The sequence below is a fragment of the Balaenoptera borealis genome (assembly GCF_965194805.1).
Source record: "Balaenoptera borealis genome assembly, chromosome: 14".
In the NCBI taxonomy this organism is placed as follows: domain Eukaryota; kingdom Metazoa; phylum Chordata; class Mammalia; order Artiodactyla; family Balaenopteridae; genus Balaenoptera; species Balaenoptera borealis.
This window is the reverse complement of record NC_138875.1, coordinates 30,920,560-30,939,291: the sequence shown is the minus strand read 5'-3', so window position 1 is coordinate 30,939,291 and position 18,732 is coordinate 30,920,560. Positions and strand designations below refer to the sequence as shown.

The window sequence follows — 18,732 nt, the reverse complement described above, 5'->3', positions numbered from 1 at the left end:
CAGAATCAAACCTCAGTCATATTCCCAGGACACATGGTTCCAGAATCAAACCTCAGTCATGTTTGCAGGACCCATGGTTCCACAATCAAACCACAGTCATGTTCCCAGGACAAAGGTGTCCAGAATCAAACCTCAGGCATGTTCCCAGGGAAGAGGGTTCCAGGAACAAACCTCATTCATGTTGCCAAGCCACAGGTTTCCACCATCAAACCTCAGACATGTTCCCAGGCCACAGGGTTCCTGAATCAAACCGTTCTCATGTTCCCAGGCCACAGGGTTCCAGAATCCACTGATGTCATGTTCCCAGGCCACAGGATTCCAGAATAAAACCTCAGTCATGTTCCCAATCCACAGGGTTCCAGAACCAAGCCTCAGTCAGATTCCCAGGGCACAGTATTCCACAATCTAAACAGATGTCATGTTCCCAGGCCACAGGATTCCAGAATCACGCCTCAGTCATGTTCCCAGGCCACAGGGATCCAGAATCAAACCTCAGTCATGTTGCCAGGCCAGAGGGTACCACCATCAAACCTCAGTTATATTCCCAGACCACAGGTTTCCACAAATAAACCGATTTCATGTTCCCAGGCAACAGGGTACCAGAATCCAAACCGATGTCATGTTCCCAGGCCACAGGATTCCACGATCTATCATCAGTCATATTCCCAGGCCACATGGTTCCAGAATCAAACCTCAGTCTTGTTCCCAGTCCACAGGATTCCAGAACCAAGGCTTCAGTCCGGTTCCCAGGGCACAGTATGCCACAATCTAAACAGATGTCATGTTCCCAGGCCACAGGTTTCCAGAATCACGCCTCAATCCTGTTCCCAGGCCTCAGGGTTCCAGAATCAAACCAATGTCAAATTCCTAGGCCATGGGTTTCCAGTACCAGCCCACAGTCATGTTTCCAGGGCACAGGGTTCTACAATCAAACCTCAGTCATGTTGCCAGTCCACAGGTTTCTGTAATCAAACCTCAGTCAAGTTCCCAGGCCACAGATTTCCAGAATCAAACCTCAGTCATATTCCCAGGACACATGGTTCCAGAATCAAACCTCAGTCATGTTTGCAGGACCCATGATTCCACAATCAAAATACAGTCATGTTCCCAGCACAAAGGTGTCCAGAATCAAACCTCAGTCATGTTCCCAGGGAAAAGGGTTCCAGAAACAAACCTCAGTCATGTTGCCAAGCCACAGGTTTCCACCATCAAACCTCAGACATGTTCCCAGGTCACAGGGTTCCAGAAATAAACCGTTCTCATGTTCCCAGGCCACAGGGATCCAGAATCCACTGATGTCATGTTCACAGGCCACAGGGTTCCAGAAACAATCCTCAGTTATGTTCGCAGGCTACAGGATTCCAGAATCAAACCTCAGTCATGTTCCCAGGCCACAGATTTCCAGAATCAAACCTCAGTCATATTCCCAGGACACATGGTTCCAGAATCAAACCTCAGTCATGTTTGCAGGACCCATGGTTCCACAATCAAACCACAGTCATGTTCCCAGGACAAAGGTGTCCAGGATCAAACCTCAGTCATGTTCCCAGGGAACGGGGTTCCAGTAACAAACCTCAGTCATGTTGCCAAGCCACAGGTTTCCACCATCAAACCTCAGACATGTTCCCAGGCCACAGGGTTGCAGAACCAAGCCTCAGTCAGATTCCCATGGCACAGTATTCCACAATCTAAACAGATGTCATGTTCCCATGCCACAGGATTCCAGAATCACGCCTCAGTCATGTTCCCAGGCCACAGGGATCCAGAATCAAACCTCAGTCATGTTGCCAGTCCACAGGGTTCCAGAACCAAGCCTCAGTCAGGTTCCCAGGGCACAGTATTCCACAATCTAAACAGATGTCATGTTCCCAGGCCACAGGATTCCAGAATCACGCCTCAGTCTTGTTCATGGACACAGGGTTCCAGAATCAAACCAATGTCAAGTTCCCAGGCCATGGGTTTCAAGTATCAGGTCGCAGTCATGTTTCCAGGGCACAGGGTTCTACAATCAAACCTCAGTAATGTTTCCAGTCCACAGATTTCTGCCATCAAACCTCAGTCAAGTCCCCGGCCACAGTTTTCCAGAATCAAACCTCAGTCATGTTCCCAGGTCGCAGGGTTCCAGAATCAAACCAATGTCAAATTCCTAGGCCATGGGTTTCCAGTACCAGCCCACAGTCATGTTTCCAGGGCACAGGGTTCTACAATCAAGCCTCAGTCATGTTGCCAGTCCACAGGTTTCTGCCATCAAACCTCAGTCAAGTTCCCAGGCCACAGATTTCCAGAATCAAACCTCAGTCATATTCCCAGGACACATGGTTCCAGAATCAAACCTCAGTCATGTTTGCAGGACCCATGATTCCACAATCAAAACACAGTCATTTTCCCAGCACAAAGGTGTCCAGAATCAAACCTCAGTCATGTTCCCAGGGAACAGGGTTCCAGAAACAAACCTCAATCATGTTGCCAAGCCACAGATTTCCACCATCAAACCTCAGACATGTTCCCAGGTCACAGGGTTCCAGAAATAAACCGTTCTCATGTTCCCAGGCCACAGGTTTCCAGAATCCACTGATGTCATGTTCCCAGGCCACAGGGTTCCAGAAACAATCCTCAGTTATATTTGCAGGCTACAGGGTTCCAGAATCAAACCTCAGTCATGTTCCCAGTCCACAGTGTTCCAGAACCAAGCCTCAGTCAGATTCCCAGGGCACAGTATTCCACAATCTAAACAGATGTCATGTTCCCAGGCCACAGGATTCCAGAATCACGCCTCAGTCATGTTCCCAGGCCACAGGGATCCAGAATCAAACCTCAGTCATGTTGCCAGGCCAGAGGGTACCACCATCAAACCTCAGTCATATTCCCTGACCACAGGTTTCCACAATCAAACCGATTTCATGTTCCCAGGCAACAGGGTACCAGAATCCAAACCGATGTCATGTTCCCAGGCCACAGGATTCCACGATCTAACATCAGTCATATTTCCAGGCCACAGGGTTCTACAATCAAACCTCAGTCAACTTCCCAGGCCACAGATTTCCAGAATCAAACCTCAGTCATATTCCCAGGACACATGGTTCCAGAATCAAACCTCAGTCATGTTTGCAGGACCCATGGTTCCACAATCAAACCACAGTCATGTTCCCAGGACAAAGGTGTCCAGAATCAAACCTCAGTCATGTTCCCAGGGAACGGGGTTCCAGTAACAAACCTCAGTCATGTTGCCAAGCCACAGGTTTCCACCATCAAACCTCAGACATGTTCCCAGGCCACAGGCTTCCAGAATCCAACCGTTCTCATGTTCCTAGGCCACAGGTTTCAAGAATCCACTGATGTCATGTTCCCAGGCCACAGGATTCCAGAATAAAACCTCAGTCATGTTCCCAGTCCACAGGATTCCAGAACCAAGGCTTCAGTCCGGTTCCCAGGGCACAGTATGCCACAATCTAAACAGATATCATGTTCCCAGGCCACAGGTTTCCAGAATCATGCCTCAATCATGTTCCCAGGCCACAGGGTTCCAGAATCAAACCAATGTCAAATTCCTAGGCCATGGGTTTCCAGTACCAGCCCACAGTCATGATTCCAGGGCACAGGGTTCTACAATCAAACCTCTGTCATGTTGCCAGTCCACAGGTTTCTGCCATCAAACCTCAGTCAAGTTCCCAGGCCACAGATTTCCAGAATCAAACCTCAGTCATATTCCCAGGACACATGGTTCCAGAATCAAACCTCAGTCATGTTTGCAGGACCCATGGTTCCACAATCAAACCACAGTCATGTTCCCAGGACAAAGGTGTCCAGAATCAAACCTCAGGCATGTTCCCAGGGAAGAGGGTTCCAGGAACAAACCTCATTCATGTTGCCAAGCCACAGGTTTCCACCATCAAACCTCAGACATGTTCCCAGGCCACAGGGTTCCTGAATCAAACCGTTCTCATGTTCCCAGGCCACAGGGTTCCAGAATCCACTGATGTCATGTTCCCAGGCCACAGGATTCCAGAATAAAACCTCAGTCATGTTCCCAATCCACAGGGTTCCAGAACCAAGCCTCAGTCAGGTTCCCAGGGCCCAGTATTCCACAATCTAAACAGATGTCATGTTCCCAGGCCACAGGATTCCAGAATCACGCCTCAGTCATGTTCCCAGGCCACAGGGATCCAGAATCAAACCTCAGTCATGTTGCCAGGCCAGAGGGTACCACCATCAAACCTCAGTTATATTCCCAGACCACAGGTTTCCACAAATAAACCGATTTCATGTTCCCAGGCAACAGGGTACCAGAATCCAAACCGATGTCATGTTCCCAGGACACAGGATTCCACGATCTAACATCAGTCATATTCCCAGGCCACATGGTTCCAGAATCAAACCTCAGTCTTGTTCCCAGTCCACAGGATTCCAGAACCAAGCCTTCAGTCCGGTTCCCAGGGCACAGTATGCCACAATCTAAACAGATGTCATGTTCCCAGGCCACAGGTTTCCAGAATCACGCCTCAATCCTGTTCCCAGGCCACAGGGTTGCAGAATCAAACCAATGTCAATTTCCAGGGCATGAGTTTCCAGTACCAGGCCACAGTCATATTTCCAGGCCACAGGGTTCTACAATCAAACCTCTGTCATGTTCCCAGTCCACAGATTTCTGCCATCAAACCTCAGTCAAGTTCCCAGGCCACAGATTTCCAGAATCAAACCTCAGTTATATTCCCAGGACACATGGTTCCAGAATAAAACCTCAGTCATGTTTGCAGGACCCATGGTTCCACAATCAAACCACACAGTCATGTTCCCAGGACAAAGGTGTCCAGAATCAAACCTCAGTCATGTTCCCAGGGAAGAGGTTTCCAGTAACAAACCTCAGCCATGTTGCCAAGCCACAGGTTTCCACCATCAAACCTCAGACATGTTCCCAGGTCACAGGGTTCCAGAATTAAACCGTTCTCATGTTCCCAGGCCACAGGGTTCCAGAATCCACTGATGTCATGTTCACAGGCCACAGGGTTCCAGAAACAATCCTCAGTTATGTTTGCAGGCTACAGGATTCCAGAATCAAACCTCAGTCATGTTCCCAGGCCACAGATTTCCAGAATCAAACCTCAGTCATATTCCTAGGACACATGGTTCCAGAATCAAACCTCAGTCATGTTTGCAGCACCCATGGTTCCACAATCAAACCACAGTCATGTTCCCAGGACAAAGGTGTCCAGAATCAAACCTCAGTCATGTTCCCAGGGAACGGGTTTCCAGTAACAAACCTCAGTCATGTTGCCAAGCCACAGGTTTCCACCATCAAACCTCAGACATGTTCCCAGGCCACAGGGTTCCAGAATCCAACCGTTCTCATGTTCCCAGGCCACAGGTTTCAAGAATCCACTGATGTCATGTTCCCAGGCCACAGGATTCCAGAATAAAACCTCAGTCATGTTCCCAGTCCACAGGGTTCCAGAACCAAGCCTCAGTCAGGTTCCCAGGGCACAGTATTCCACAATCTAAACAGATGTCATGTTCCCAGGCCACAGGATTCCAGAATCACGCCTCAGTCTTGTTCATGGACACAGGGTTCCAGAATCAAACCAATGTCAAGTTCCCAGGCCATGGGTTTCAAGTATCAGGTCGCAGTCATGTTTCCAGGGCACAGGGTTCTACAATCAAACCTCAGTAATGTTTCCAGTCCACAGATTTCTGCCATCAAACCTCAGTCAAGTCCCCGGCCACAGTTTTCCAGAATCAAACCTCAGTCATGTTCCCAGGTCACAGGGTTCCAGAATCAAACCAATGTCAAATTCCTAGGCCATGGGTTTCCAGTACCAGCCCACAGTCATGTTTCCAGGGCACAGGGTACTACAATCAAGCCTCAGTCATGTTGCCAGTCCACAGGTTTCTGCCATCAAACCTCAGTCAAGTTCCCAGGCCACAGATTTCCAGAATCAAACCTCAGTCATATTCCCAGGACACATGGTTCCAGAATCAAACCTCAGTCATGTTTGCAGGACCCATGATTCCACAATCAAAACACAGTCATTTTCCCAGCACAAAGGTGTCCAGAATCAAACCTCAGTCATGTTCCCAGGGAACAGGGTTCCAGAAACAAACCTCAATCATGTTGCCAAGCCACAGATTTCCACCATCAAACCTCAGACATGTTCCCAGGTCACAGGGTTCCAGAAATAAACCGTTCTCATGTTCCCAGGCCACAGGGTTCCAGAATCCACTGATGTCATGTTCCCAGGCCACAGGGTTCCAGAAACAATCCTCAGTTATATTTGCAGGCTACAGGGTTCCAGAATCAAACCTCAGTCATGTTCCCAGTCCACAGTGTTCCAGAACCAAGCCTCAGTCAGATTCCCAGGGCACAGTATTCCACAATCTAAACAGATGTCATGTTCCCAGGCCACAGGATTCCAGAATCACGCCTCAGTCATGTTCCCAGGCCACAGGGATCCAGAATCAAACCTCAGTCATGTTGCCAGGCCAGAGGGTACCACCATCAAACCTCAGTCATATTCCCTGACCACAGGTTTCCACAATCAAACCGATTTCATGTTCCCAGGCAACAGGGTACCAGAATCCAAACCGATGTCATGTTCCCAGGCCACAGGATTCCACGATCTAACATCAGTCATATTTCCAGGCCACAGGGTTCTACAATCAAACCTCAGTCAACTTCCCAGGCCACAGATTTCCAGAATCAAACCTCAGTCATATTCCCAGGACACATGGTTCCAGAATCAAACCTCAGTCATGTTTGCAGGACCCATGGTTCCACAATCAAACCACAGTCATGTTCCCAGGACAAAGGTGTCCAGAATCAAACCTCAGTCATGTTCCCAGGGAACGGGGTTCCAGTAACAAACCTCAGTCATGTTGCCAAGCCACAGGTTTCCACCATCAAACCTCAGACATGTTCCCAGGCCACAGGCTTCCAGAATCCAACCGTTCTCATGTTCCTAGGCCACAGGTTTCAAGAATCCACTGATGTCATGTTCCCAGGCCACAGGATTCCAGAATAAAACCTCAGTCATGTTCCCAGTCCACAGGATTCCAGAACCAAGGCTTCAGTCCGGTTCCCAGGGCACAGTATGCCACAATCTAAACAGATGTCATGTTCCCAGGCCACAGGTTTCCAGAATTACGCCTCAAACATTTCCCCAGGCCACAGGGTTCCAGAATCAAACCAATGTCAAATTCCTAGGCCATGGGTTTCCAGTACCAGCCCACAGTCATGATTCCAGGGTACAGGGTTCTACAATCAAACCTCTGTCATGTTGCCAGTCCACAGGTTTCTGCCATCAAACCTCACTCAAGTTCCCAGGCCACAGATTTCCAGAATCAAACCTCAGTCATATTCCCAGGACACATGGTTCCAGAATCAAACCTCAGTCATGTTTGCAGGACCCATGGTTCCACAATCAAACCACAGTCATGTTCCCAGGACAAAGGTGTCCAGAATCAAACCTCAGGCATGTTCCCAGGGAAGAGGGTTCCAGGAACAAACCTCATTCATGTTGCCAAGCCACAGGTTTCCACCATCAAACCTCAGACATGTTCCCAGGCCACAGGGTTCCTGAATCAAACCGTTCTCATGTTCCCAGGCCACAGGGTTCCAGAATCCACTGATGTCATGTTCCCAGGCCACAGGATTCCAGAATAAAACCTCAGTCATGTTCCCAATCCACAGGGTTCCAGAACCAAGCCTCAGTCAGGTTCCCAGGGCCCAGTATTCCACAATCTAAACAGATGTCATGTTCCCAGGCCACAGGATTCCAGAATCACGCCTCAGTCATGTTCCCAGGCCACAGGGATCCAGAATCAAACCTCAGTCATGTTGCCAGGCCAGAGGGTACCACCATCAAACCTCAGTTATATTCCCAGACCACAGGTTTCCACAAATAAACCGATTTCATGTTCCTAGGCAACAGGGTACCAGAATCCAAACCGATGTCATGTTCCCAGGCCACAGGATTCCACGATCTATCATCAGTCATATTCCCAGGCCACATGGTTCCAGAATCAAACCTCAGTCTTGTTCCCAGTCCACAGGATTCCAGAACCAAGCCTTCAGTCCGGTTCCCAGGGCACAGTATGCCACAATCTAAACAGATGTCATGTTCCCAGGCCACAGGTTTCCAGAATCACGCCTCAATCCTGTTCCCAGGCCTCAGGGTTCCAGAATCAAACCAATGTCAAATTCCTAGGCCATGGGTTTCCAGTACCAGCCCACAGTCATGTTTCCAGGGCACAGGGTTCTACAATCAAACCTCAGTCATGTTGCCAGTCCACAGGTTTCTGTAATCAAACCTCAGTCAAGTTCCCAGGCCACAGATTTCCAGAATCAAACCTCAGTCATATTCCCAGGACACATGGTTCCAGAATCAAACCTCAGTCATGTTTGCAGGACCCATGATTCCACAATCAAAATACAGTCATGTTCCCAGCACAAAGGTGTCCAGAATCAAACCTCAGTCATGTTCCCAGGGAAAAGGGTTCCAGAAACAAACCTCAGTCATGTTGCCAAGCCACAGGTTTCCACCATCAAACCTCAGACATGTTCCCAGGTCACAGGGTTCCAGAAATAAACCGTTCTCATGTTCCCAGGCCACAGGGATCCAGAATCCACTGATGTCATGTTCACAGGCCACAGGGTTCCAGAAACAATCCTCAGTTATGTTCGCAGGCTACAGGATTCCAGAATCAAACCTCAGTCATGTTCCCAGGCCACAGATTTCCAGAATCAAACCTCAGTCATATTCCCAGGACACATGGTTCCAGAATCAAACCTCAGTCATGTTTGCAGGACCCATGGTTCCACAATCAAACCACAGTCATGTTCCCAGGACAAAGGTGTCCAGGATCAAACCTCAGTCATGTTCCCAGGGAACGGGGTTCCAGTAACAAACCTCAGTCATGTTGCCAAGCCACAGGTTTCCACCATCAAACCTCAGACATGTTCCCAGGCCACAGGGTTGCAGAACCAAGCCTCAGTCAGATTCCCATGGCACAGTATTCCACAATCTAAACAGATGTCATGTTCCCATGCCACAGGATTCCAGAATCACGCCTCAGTCATGTTCCCAGGCCACAGGGATCCAGAATCAAACCTCAGTCATGTTGCCAGGCCATAGGTTACCACCATGAAACCTCAGTCATATTCCCAGACGACAGGTTTGAACAATCAAACCGATTTCATGTTCCCAGGCAACAGGGTACAAGAATCCAAACCGATGTCATGTTCCCAGGCCACAGGATTCCACAATCTAACATCAGTCATGTTCCCAGGCCAATGGTTTCCAGAATCAAAGCACAGTCATATTCCCAGGACACATGGTTCCAGAATCAAACCTCAGTCTTGTTCCCACTCCACAGGATTCCAGAACCAAGCCTTCAGTCCGGTTCCCAGGGCACAGTATGCCACAATCTAAACAGATGTCATGTTCCCAGGCCACAGGGTTCCAGAATCAAACCAATGTCAAATTCCTAGGCCATGGGTTTCCAGTACCAGGCCACAGTAATGTTTCCAGTCCACAGGTTTCTGCCATCAAACCTCAGTCAATTTCCCAGGGCACAGATTTGCAGAATCAAGCCTCAGTCATATTCCCAGGGAAGAGGGTTCCAGTAACAAACCTCATTCATGTTGCCAAGCCACAGGTTTCCACCATCAAACCTCAGACATGTTCCCAGGACACAGGGTTCCAGAATCAAACCGTTCTCATGTTCCCAGGCCACAAGGTTCCAGAATCCACTGATGTCATGTTCCCAGGCCACAGGATTCCAGAATAAAACCTCAGTCATGTTCCCAGTCCACAGGGTTCCAGAACCAAGCCTCAGTCAGGTTCCCAGGGCCCAGTATTCCACAATCTAAACAGATGTCATGTTCCCAGGCCACAGGATTCCAGAATCACGCCTCAGTCTTGTTCCTGGCCACAGGGTTCCGGAATCAAACCAATGTCAAGTTCCCAGGCCATGGGTTTCAAGTATCAGGTCGCAGTCATGTTTCCAGGGCACAGGGTTCTACAATCAAACCTCAGTAATGTTTAAAGTCCACAGATTTCTGCCATCAAACCTCAGTCAAGTCCCCGGCCACAGTTTTCCTGAATCAAACCTCAGTCATATTCCCAGGTCACAGGGTTCCAGAAACAAACCAATGTCAACTTCCTAGGCCATGGGTTTCCAGTACCAGCCCACAGTCATGTTTCCAGGGCACAGGGTTCTACAATCAAACCTCTGTCATGTTGCCAGTCCACAGATTTCTGTCATCAAACCTTAGTCAAGTTCCCAGGCCACAGATTTCCAGAATCAAACCTCAGTCATATTCCCAGGACACAGTTTTCCAGAATCACGCCTCAGTCATGTTCCCAGGCCACAGGGTTCCAGAATCAAACCAATGTCAAATTCCTAGGCCATGGGTTTCCAGTACCAGCCCACAGTCATGTTTCCAGGGCACAGGGTTCTATAATCAAACCTCAGTCATGTTGCCAGTCCACAGGTTTCTGCCATCAAACCTCAGTCAAGTTTCCAGGCCACAGATTTCCAGAATCAAACCTCAGTCATATTCCCAGGACACATGGTTCCAGAATAAAATCTCAGTCTTGTTCCCACTCCACAGGATTCCAGAACCAAGCCTTCAGTCCGGTTCCCAGGGCACAGTATGCCACAATCTAAACAGATGTCATGTTCCCAGGCCACAGGTTTCCAGAATCACGCCTCAATCATGTTCCCAGGCCACAGGGTTCCAGAATCAAACCAATGTCATTTTCCCAGGCCATGGGTTTCCAGTACCAGGCCACAGTCATATTTCCAGGCCACAGGGTTCTACAATCAAACCTCTGTCATGTTGCCAGTCCACAGGTTTCTGCCATCAAACCTCAGTCAAGTTCCCAGGCCACAGATTTCCAGAATCAAACCTCAGTCATATTCCCAGGACACATGGTTCCAGAATAAAACTTCAGTCATGTTTGTAGGACCCATGGTTCCACAATCAAACCACAGTCATGTTCCCAGGACAAAGGTGTCCAGAATCAAACCTCAGTCATGTTCCCAGGGAAGAGGGTTCCAGTAACAAACCTCAGTCATGTTGCCAAGCCACAGGATTCCACCATCAAACCTCAGACATGTTCCCAGGCCACAGGGTTCCAGAATCAAACCGTTCTCATGTTCCCAGGCCACAGGTTTCAAGAATCCACTGATGTCATGTTCCCAGGCCACAGGATTCCAGAATAAAACCTCAGTCATGTTCCCAGTCCACAGGGTTCCAGAACCAAGCCTCAGTCAGGTTCCCAGGGCCCAGTATTCCACAATCTAAACAGATGTCATGTTCCCAGGCCACAGGATTCCACAATCACGCCTCAGTCTTGTTCCTGGCCACAGGGTTCCGGAATCACAACAATGTCAAGTTCCCAGGCCATGGGTTTCAAATATCAGGTCGCAGTCATGTTTCCAGGGCACAGGGTTCTACAATCAAACCTCAGTCATGTTGCCAGTCCACAGATTTCGGCCATCAAACCTCAGTCAAGTTCCCAACCACAGATTTCCAGAATCAAACCTCAGTCATATTCCCAGGCCACAGTTTTCCAGAATCACGCCTCAGTCATGTTCCCAGGCCACAGGGTTCCAGAATCCAACCAATGTCAAATTCCTAGGCCATGGGTTTCCAGTACCAGGCCACAGTCATGTTTCCAGGGCACAGCGTTCTACAATCAAACCTCAGTCATGTTCCCAGTCCACAGGTTTCTGCCATCAAACCTCAGTCAAGTTCCCAGGCCACAGATTTCCAGAATCAATCCTCAGTCATATTCCCAGGACACATGGTTCCAGAATCAAACCTCAGTCATATTTGCAGGACCCATGGTTCCACAATCAAACCACAGTCATGTTCCCAGGACAAAGGTGTCCAGAATCAAACCTCAGTCATATTCCCAGGGAACAGGGTTCCAATAACAAACCTCATTCATGTTGCCAAGCCACAGGTTTCCACCATCAAACCTCAGACATGTTCCCAGGCCACAGTGTTCCAGAATCCAACCGTTCTCATGTTCCCAGGCCACAGGGTTCAAGAATCCACTGATGTCATGTTCCCAGGCCACAGGATTCCAGAATAAATCCTCAGTCATGTTCCCAGTCCACAGGGTTCCAGAACCAAGCCTCAGTCAGGTTCCCAGGGCCCAGTATTCCACAATCTAAACAGATGTCATGTTCCCAGGCCACAGGATTCCACGATCTAACATCAGTCATATTCCCAGGCCACATGGTTCCAGAATCAAAACTCAGTCTTGTTCCCAGTCCACAGGATTCCAGAACCAAGCCTTCAGTCCGGTTCCCAGGGCACAGTATGCCACAATCTAAACAGATGTCATGTTCCCAGGCCACAGGTTTCCAGAACCACGCCTCAATCATGTTCCCAGGCCACAGGGTTTCAGAATCAAACCAATGTCAATTTCCCAGGTCATGGGTTTCCAGTACCAGGCCACAGTCATATTTCCAGGCCACAGGGTTCTACAATCAAACCTCTGTCATGTTGCCAGTCCACAGGTTTCTGCCATCAAACCTCAGTCAACTTCCCAGGCCACAGATTTCCAGAATCAAACCTCAGTCATGTTCCCAGGACACATGGTTCCAGAATCAAACCTCAGTCATGTTTGCAGGACCCATGGTTCCACAATCAAACCACAGTCATGTTCCCAGGACAAAGGTGTCCAGAATCAAACCTCAGTCATGTTCCCAGGGAAGAGGGTTCCAGGAACAAACCTCATTCATGTTGCCAAGCCACAGGTTTCCACCATCAAACCTCAGACATGTTCCCAGGCCACAGGGTTCCTGAATCAAACCGTTCTCATGTTCCCAGGCCACAGGGTTCCAGAATCCACTGATGTCATGTTCCCAGGCCACAGGATTCCAGAATAAAACCTCAGTCATGTTCCCAATCCACAGGGTTCCAGAACCAAGCCTCAGTCAGGTTCCCAGGGCCCAGTATTCCACAATCTAAACAGATGTCATGTTCCCAGGCCACAGGATTCCAGAATCACGCCTCAGTCATGTTCCCAGGCCACAGGGATCCAGAATCAAACCTCAGTCATGTTGCCAGGCCAGAGGGTACCACCATCAAACCTCAGTTATATTCCCAGACCACAGGTTTCCACAAATAAACCGATTTCATGTTCCCAGGCAACAGGGTACCAGAATCCAAACCGATGTCATGTTCCCAGGACACAGGATTCCACGATCTAACATCAGTCATATTCCCAGGCCACATGGTTCCAGAATCAAACCTCAGTCTTGTTCCCAGTCCACAGGATTCCAGAACCAAGCCTTCAGTCCGGTTCCCAGGGCACAGTATGCCACAATCTAAACAGATGTCATGTTCCCAGGCCACAGGTTTCCAGAATCACGCCTCAATCCTGTTCCCAGGCCACAGGGTTGCAGAATCAAACCAATGTCAATTTCCAGGGCATGAGTTTCCAGTACCAGGCCACAGTCATATTTCCAGGCCACAGGGTTCTACAATCAAACCTCTGTCATGTTCCCAGTCCACAGATTTCTGCCATCAAACCTCAGTCAAGTTCCCAGGCCACAGATTTCCAGAATCAAACCTCAGTTATATTCCCAGGACACATGGTTCCAGAATAAAACCTCAGTCATGTTTGCAGGACCCATGGTTCCACAATCAAACCACACAGTCATGTTCCCAGGACAAAGGTGTCCAGAATCAAACCTCAGTCATGTTCCCAGGGAAGAGGTTTCCAGTAACAAACCTCAGCCATGTTGCCAAGCCACAGGTTTCCACCATCAAACCTCAGACATGTTCCCAGGTCACAGGGTTCCAGAATTAAACCGTTCTCATGTTCCCAGGCCACAGGGTTCCAGAATCCACTGATGTCATGTTCACAGGCCACAGGGTTCCAGAAACAATCCTCAGTTATGTTTGCAGGCTACAGGATTCCAGAATCAAACCTCAGTCATGTTCCCAGGCCACAGATTTCCAGAATCAAACCTCAGTCATATTCCTAGGACACATGGTTCCAGAATCAAACCTCAGTCATGTTTGCAGCACCCATGGTTCCACAATCAAACCACAGTCATGTTCCCAGGACAAAGGTGTCCAGAATCAAACCTCAGTCATGTTCCCAGGGAACGGGTTTCCAGTAACAAACCTCAGTCATGTTGCCAAGCCACAGGTTTCCACCATCAAACCTCAGACATGTTCCCAGGCCACAGGGTTCCAGAATCCAACCGTTCTCATGTTCCCAGGCCACAGGTTTCAAGAATCCACTGATGTCATGTTCCCAGGCCACAGGATTCCAGAATAAAACCTCAGTCATGTTCCCAGTCCACAGGGTTCCAGAACCAAGCCTCAGTCAGGTTCCCAGGGCACAGTATTCCACAATCTAAACAGATGTCATGTTCCCAGGCCACAGGATTCCAGAATCACGCCTCAGTCTTGTTCATGGACACAGGGTTCCAGAATCAAACCAATGTCAAGTTCCCAGGCCATGGGTTTCAAGTATCAGGTCGCAGTCATGTTTCCAGGGCACAGGGTTCTACAATCAAACCTCAGTAATGTTTCCAGTCCACAGATTTCTGCCATCAAACCTCAGTCAAGTCCCCGGCCACAGTTTTCCAGAATCAAACCTCAGTCATGTTCCCAGGTCACAGGGTTCCAGAATCAAACCAATGTCAAATTCCTAGGCCATGGGTTTCCAGTACCAGCCCACAGTCATGTTTCCAGGGCACAGGGTACTACAATCAAGCCTCAGTCATGTTGCCAGTCCACAGGTTTCTGCCATCAAACCTCAGTCAAGTTCCCAGGCCACAGATTTCCAGAATCAAACCTCAGTCATATTCCCAGGACACATGGTTCCAGAATCAAACCTCAGTCATGTTTGCAGGACCCATGATTCCACAATCAAAACACAGTCATTTTCCCAGCACAAAGGTGTCCAGAATCAAACCTCAGTCATGTTCCCAGGGAACAGGGTTCCAGAAACAAACCTCAATCATGTTGCCAAGCCACAGATTTCCACCATCAAACCTCAGACATGTTCCCAGGTCACAGGGTTCCAGAAATAAACCGTTCTCATGTTCCCAGGCCACAGGGTTCCAGAATCCACTGATGTCATGTTCCCAGGCCACAGGGTTCCAGAAACAATCCTCAGTTATATTTGCAGGCTACAGGGTTCCAGAATCAAACCTCAGTCATGTTCCCAGTCCACAGTGTTCCAGAACCAAGCCTCAGTCAGATTCCCAGGGCACAGTATTCCACAATCTAAACAGATGTCATGTTCCCAGGCCACAGGATTCCAGAATCACGCCTCAGTCATGTTCCCAGGCCACAGGGATCCAGAATCAAACCTCAGTCATGTTGCCAGGCCAGAGGGTACCACCATCAAACCTCAGTCATATTCCCTGACCACAGGTTTCCACAATCAAACCGATTTCATGTTCCCAGGCAACAGGGTACCAGAATCCAAACCGATGTCATGTTCCCAGGCCACAGGATTCCACGATCTAACATCAGTCATATTTCCAGGCCACAGGGTTCTACAATCAAACCTCAGTCAACTTCCCAGGCCACAGATTTCCAGAATCAAACCTCAGTCATATTCCCAGGACACATGGTTCCAGAATCAAACCTCAGTCATGTTTGCAGGACCCATGGTTCCACAATCAAACCACAGTCATGTTCCCAGGACAAAGGTGTCCAGAATCAAACCTCAGTCATGTTCCCAGGGAACGGGGTTCCAGTAACAAACCTCAGTCATGTTGCCAAGCCACAGGTTTCCACCATCAAACCTCAGACATGTTCCCAGGCCACAGGCTTCCAGAATCCAACCGTTCTCATGTTCCTAGGCCACAGGTTTCAAGAATCCACTGATGTCATGTTCCCAGGCCACAGGATTCCAGAATAAAACCTCAGTCATGTTCCCAGTCCACAGGATTCCAGAACCAAGGCTTCAGTCCGGTTCCCAGGGCACAGTATGCCACAATCTAAACAGATGTCATGTTCCCAGGCCACAGGTTTCCAGAATTACGCCTCAAACATTTCCCCAGGCCACAGGGTTCCAGAATCAAACCAATGTCAAATTCCTAGGCCATGGGTTTCCAGTACCAGCCCACAGTCATGATTCCAGGGTACAGGGTTCTACAATCAAACCTCTGTCATGTTGCCAGTCCACAGGTTTCTGCCATCAAACCTCACTCAAGTTCCCAGGCCACAGATTTCCAGAATCAAACCTCAGTCATATTCCCAGGACACATGGTTCCAGAATCAAACCTCAGTCATGTTTGCAGGACCCATGGTTCCACAATCAAACCACAGTCATGTTCCCAGGACAAAGGTGTCCAGAATCAAACCTCAGGCATGTTCCCAGGGAAGAGGGTTCCAGGAACAAACCTCATTCATGTTGCCAAGCCACAGGTTTCCACCATCAAACCTCAGACATGTTCCCAGGCCACAGGGTTCCTGAATCAAACCGTTCTCATGTTCCCAGGCCACAGGGTTCCAGAATCCACTGATGTCATGTTCCCAGGCCACAGGATTCCAGAATAAAACCTCAGTCATGTTCCCAATCCACAGGGTTCCAGAACCAAGCCTCAGTCAGGTTCCCAGGGCCCAGTATTCCACAATCTAAACAGATGTCATGTTCCCAGGCCACAGGATTCCAGAATCACGCCTCAGTCATGTTCCCAGGCCACAGGGATCCAGAATCAAACCTCAGTCATGTTGCCAGGCCAGAGGGTACCACCATCAAACCTCAGTTATATTCCCAGACCACAGGTTTCCACAAATAAACCGATTTCATGTTCCTAGGCAACAGGGTACCAGAATCCAAACCGATGTCATGTTCCCAGGCCACAGGATTCCACGATCTATCATCAGTCATATTCCCAGGCCACATGGTTCCAGAATCAAACCTCAGTCTTGTTCCCAGTCCACAGGATTCCAGAACCAAGCCTTCAGTCCGGTTCCCAGGGCACAGTATGCCACAATCTAAACAGATGTCATGTTCCCAGGCCACAGGTTTCCAGAATCACGCCTCAATCCTGTTCCCAGGCCTCAGGGTTCCAGAATCAAACCAATGTCAAATTCCTAGGCCATGGGTTTCCAGTACCAGCCCACAGTCATGTTTCCAGGGCACAGGGTTCTACAATCAAACCTCAGTCATGTTGCCAGTCCACAGGTTTCTGTAATCAAACCTCAGTCAAGTTCCCAGGCCACAGATTTCCAGAATCAAACCTCAGTCATATTCCCAGGACACATGGTTCCAGAATCAAACCTCAGTCATGTTTGCAGGACCCATGATTCCACAATCAAAATACAGTCATGTTCCCAGCACAAAGGTGTCCAGAATCAAACCTCAGTCATGTTCCCAGGGAAAAGGGTTCCAGAAACAAACCTCAGTCATGTTGCCAAGCCACAGGTTTCCACCATCAAACCTCAGACATGTTCCCAGGTCACAGGGTTCCAGAAATAAACCGTTCTCATGTTCCCAGGCCACAGGGATCCAGAATCCACTGATGTCATGTTCACAGGCCACAGGGTTCCAGAAACAATCCTCAGTTATGTTCGCAGGCTACAGGATTCCAGAATCAAACCTCAGTCATGTTCCCAGGCCACAGATTTCCAGAATCAAACCTCAGTCATATTCCCAGGACACATGGTTCCAGAATCAAACCTCAGTCATGTTTGCAGGACCCATGGTTCCACAATCAAACCACAGTCATGTTCCCAGGACAAAGGTGTCCAGGATCAAACCTCAGTCATGTTCCCAGGGAACGGGGTTCCAGTAACAAACCTCAGTCATGTTGCCAAGCCACAGGTTTCCACCATCAAACCTCAGACATGTTCCCAGGCCACAGGGTTGCAGAACCAAGCCTCAGTCAGATTCCCATGGCACAGTATTCCACAATCTAAACAGATGTCATGTTCCCATGCCACAGGATTCCAGAATCACGCCTCAGTCATGTTCCCAGGCCACAGGGATCCAGAATCAAACCTCAGTCATGTTGCCAGGCCATAGGTTACCACCATGAAACCTCAGTCATATTCCCAGACGACAGGTTTGAACAATCAAACCGATTTCATGTTCCCAGGCAACAGGGTACAAGAATCCAAACCGATGTCATGTTCCCAGGCCACAGGATTCCACAATCTAACATCAGTCATGTTCCCAGGCCAATGGTTTCCAGAATCAAAGCACAGTCATATTCCCAGGACACATGGTTCCAGAATCAAACCTCAGTCTTGTTCCCACTCCACAGGATTCCAGAACCAAGCCTTCAGTCCGGTTCCCAGGGCACAGTATGCCACAATCTAAACAGATGTCATGTTCCCAGGCCACAGGGTTCCAGAATCAAACCAATGTCAAATTCCTAGGCCATGGGTTTCCAGTACCAGGCCACAGTAATGTTTCCAGTCCACAGGTTTCTGCCATCAAACCTCAGTCAATTTCCCAGGGCACAGATTTGCAGAATCAAGCCTCAGTCATATTCCCAGGGAAGAGGGTTCCAGTAACAAACCTCATTCATGTTGCCAAGCCACAGGTTTCCACCATCAAACCTCAGACATGTTCCCAGGACACAGGGTTCCAGAATCAAACCGTTCTCATGTTCCCAGGCCACAAGGTTCCAGAATCCACTGATGTCATGTTCCCAGGCCACAGGATTCCAGAATAAAACCTCAGTCATGTTCCCAGTCCACAGGGTTCCAGAACCAAGCCTCAGTCAGGTTCCCAGGGC

General features: G+C 49.0%; 1 long non-coding RNA gene across 1 annotated transcript in view; it reads right to left on the bottom strand.

Moving 5' to 3' along the window:
* The window catches only part of LOC309611210, a 1,047,220-nt gene that overhangs the window by 543,016 nt on the left and 485,472 nt on the right, over positions 1–18,732 (bottom strand). Inside the window, exon 2 of the long non-coding RNA XR_014234396.1 lies at positions 18,434–18,473. This is a non-coding gene — a long non-coding RNA (uncharacterized lncRNA). The remainder of the gene's footprint in view (positions 1–18,433; positions 18,474–18,732) is intronic.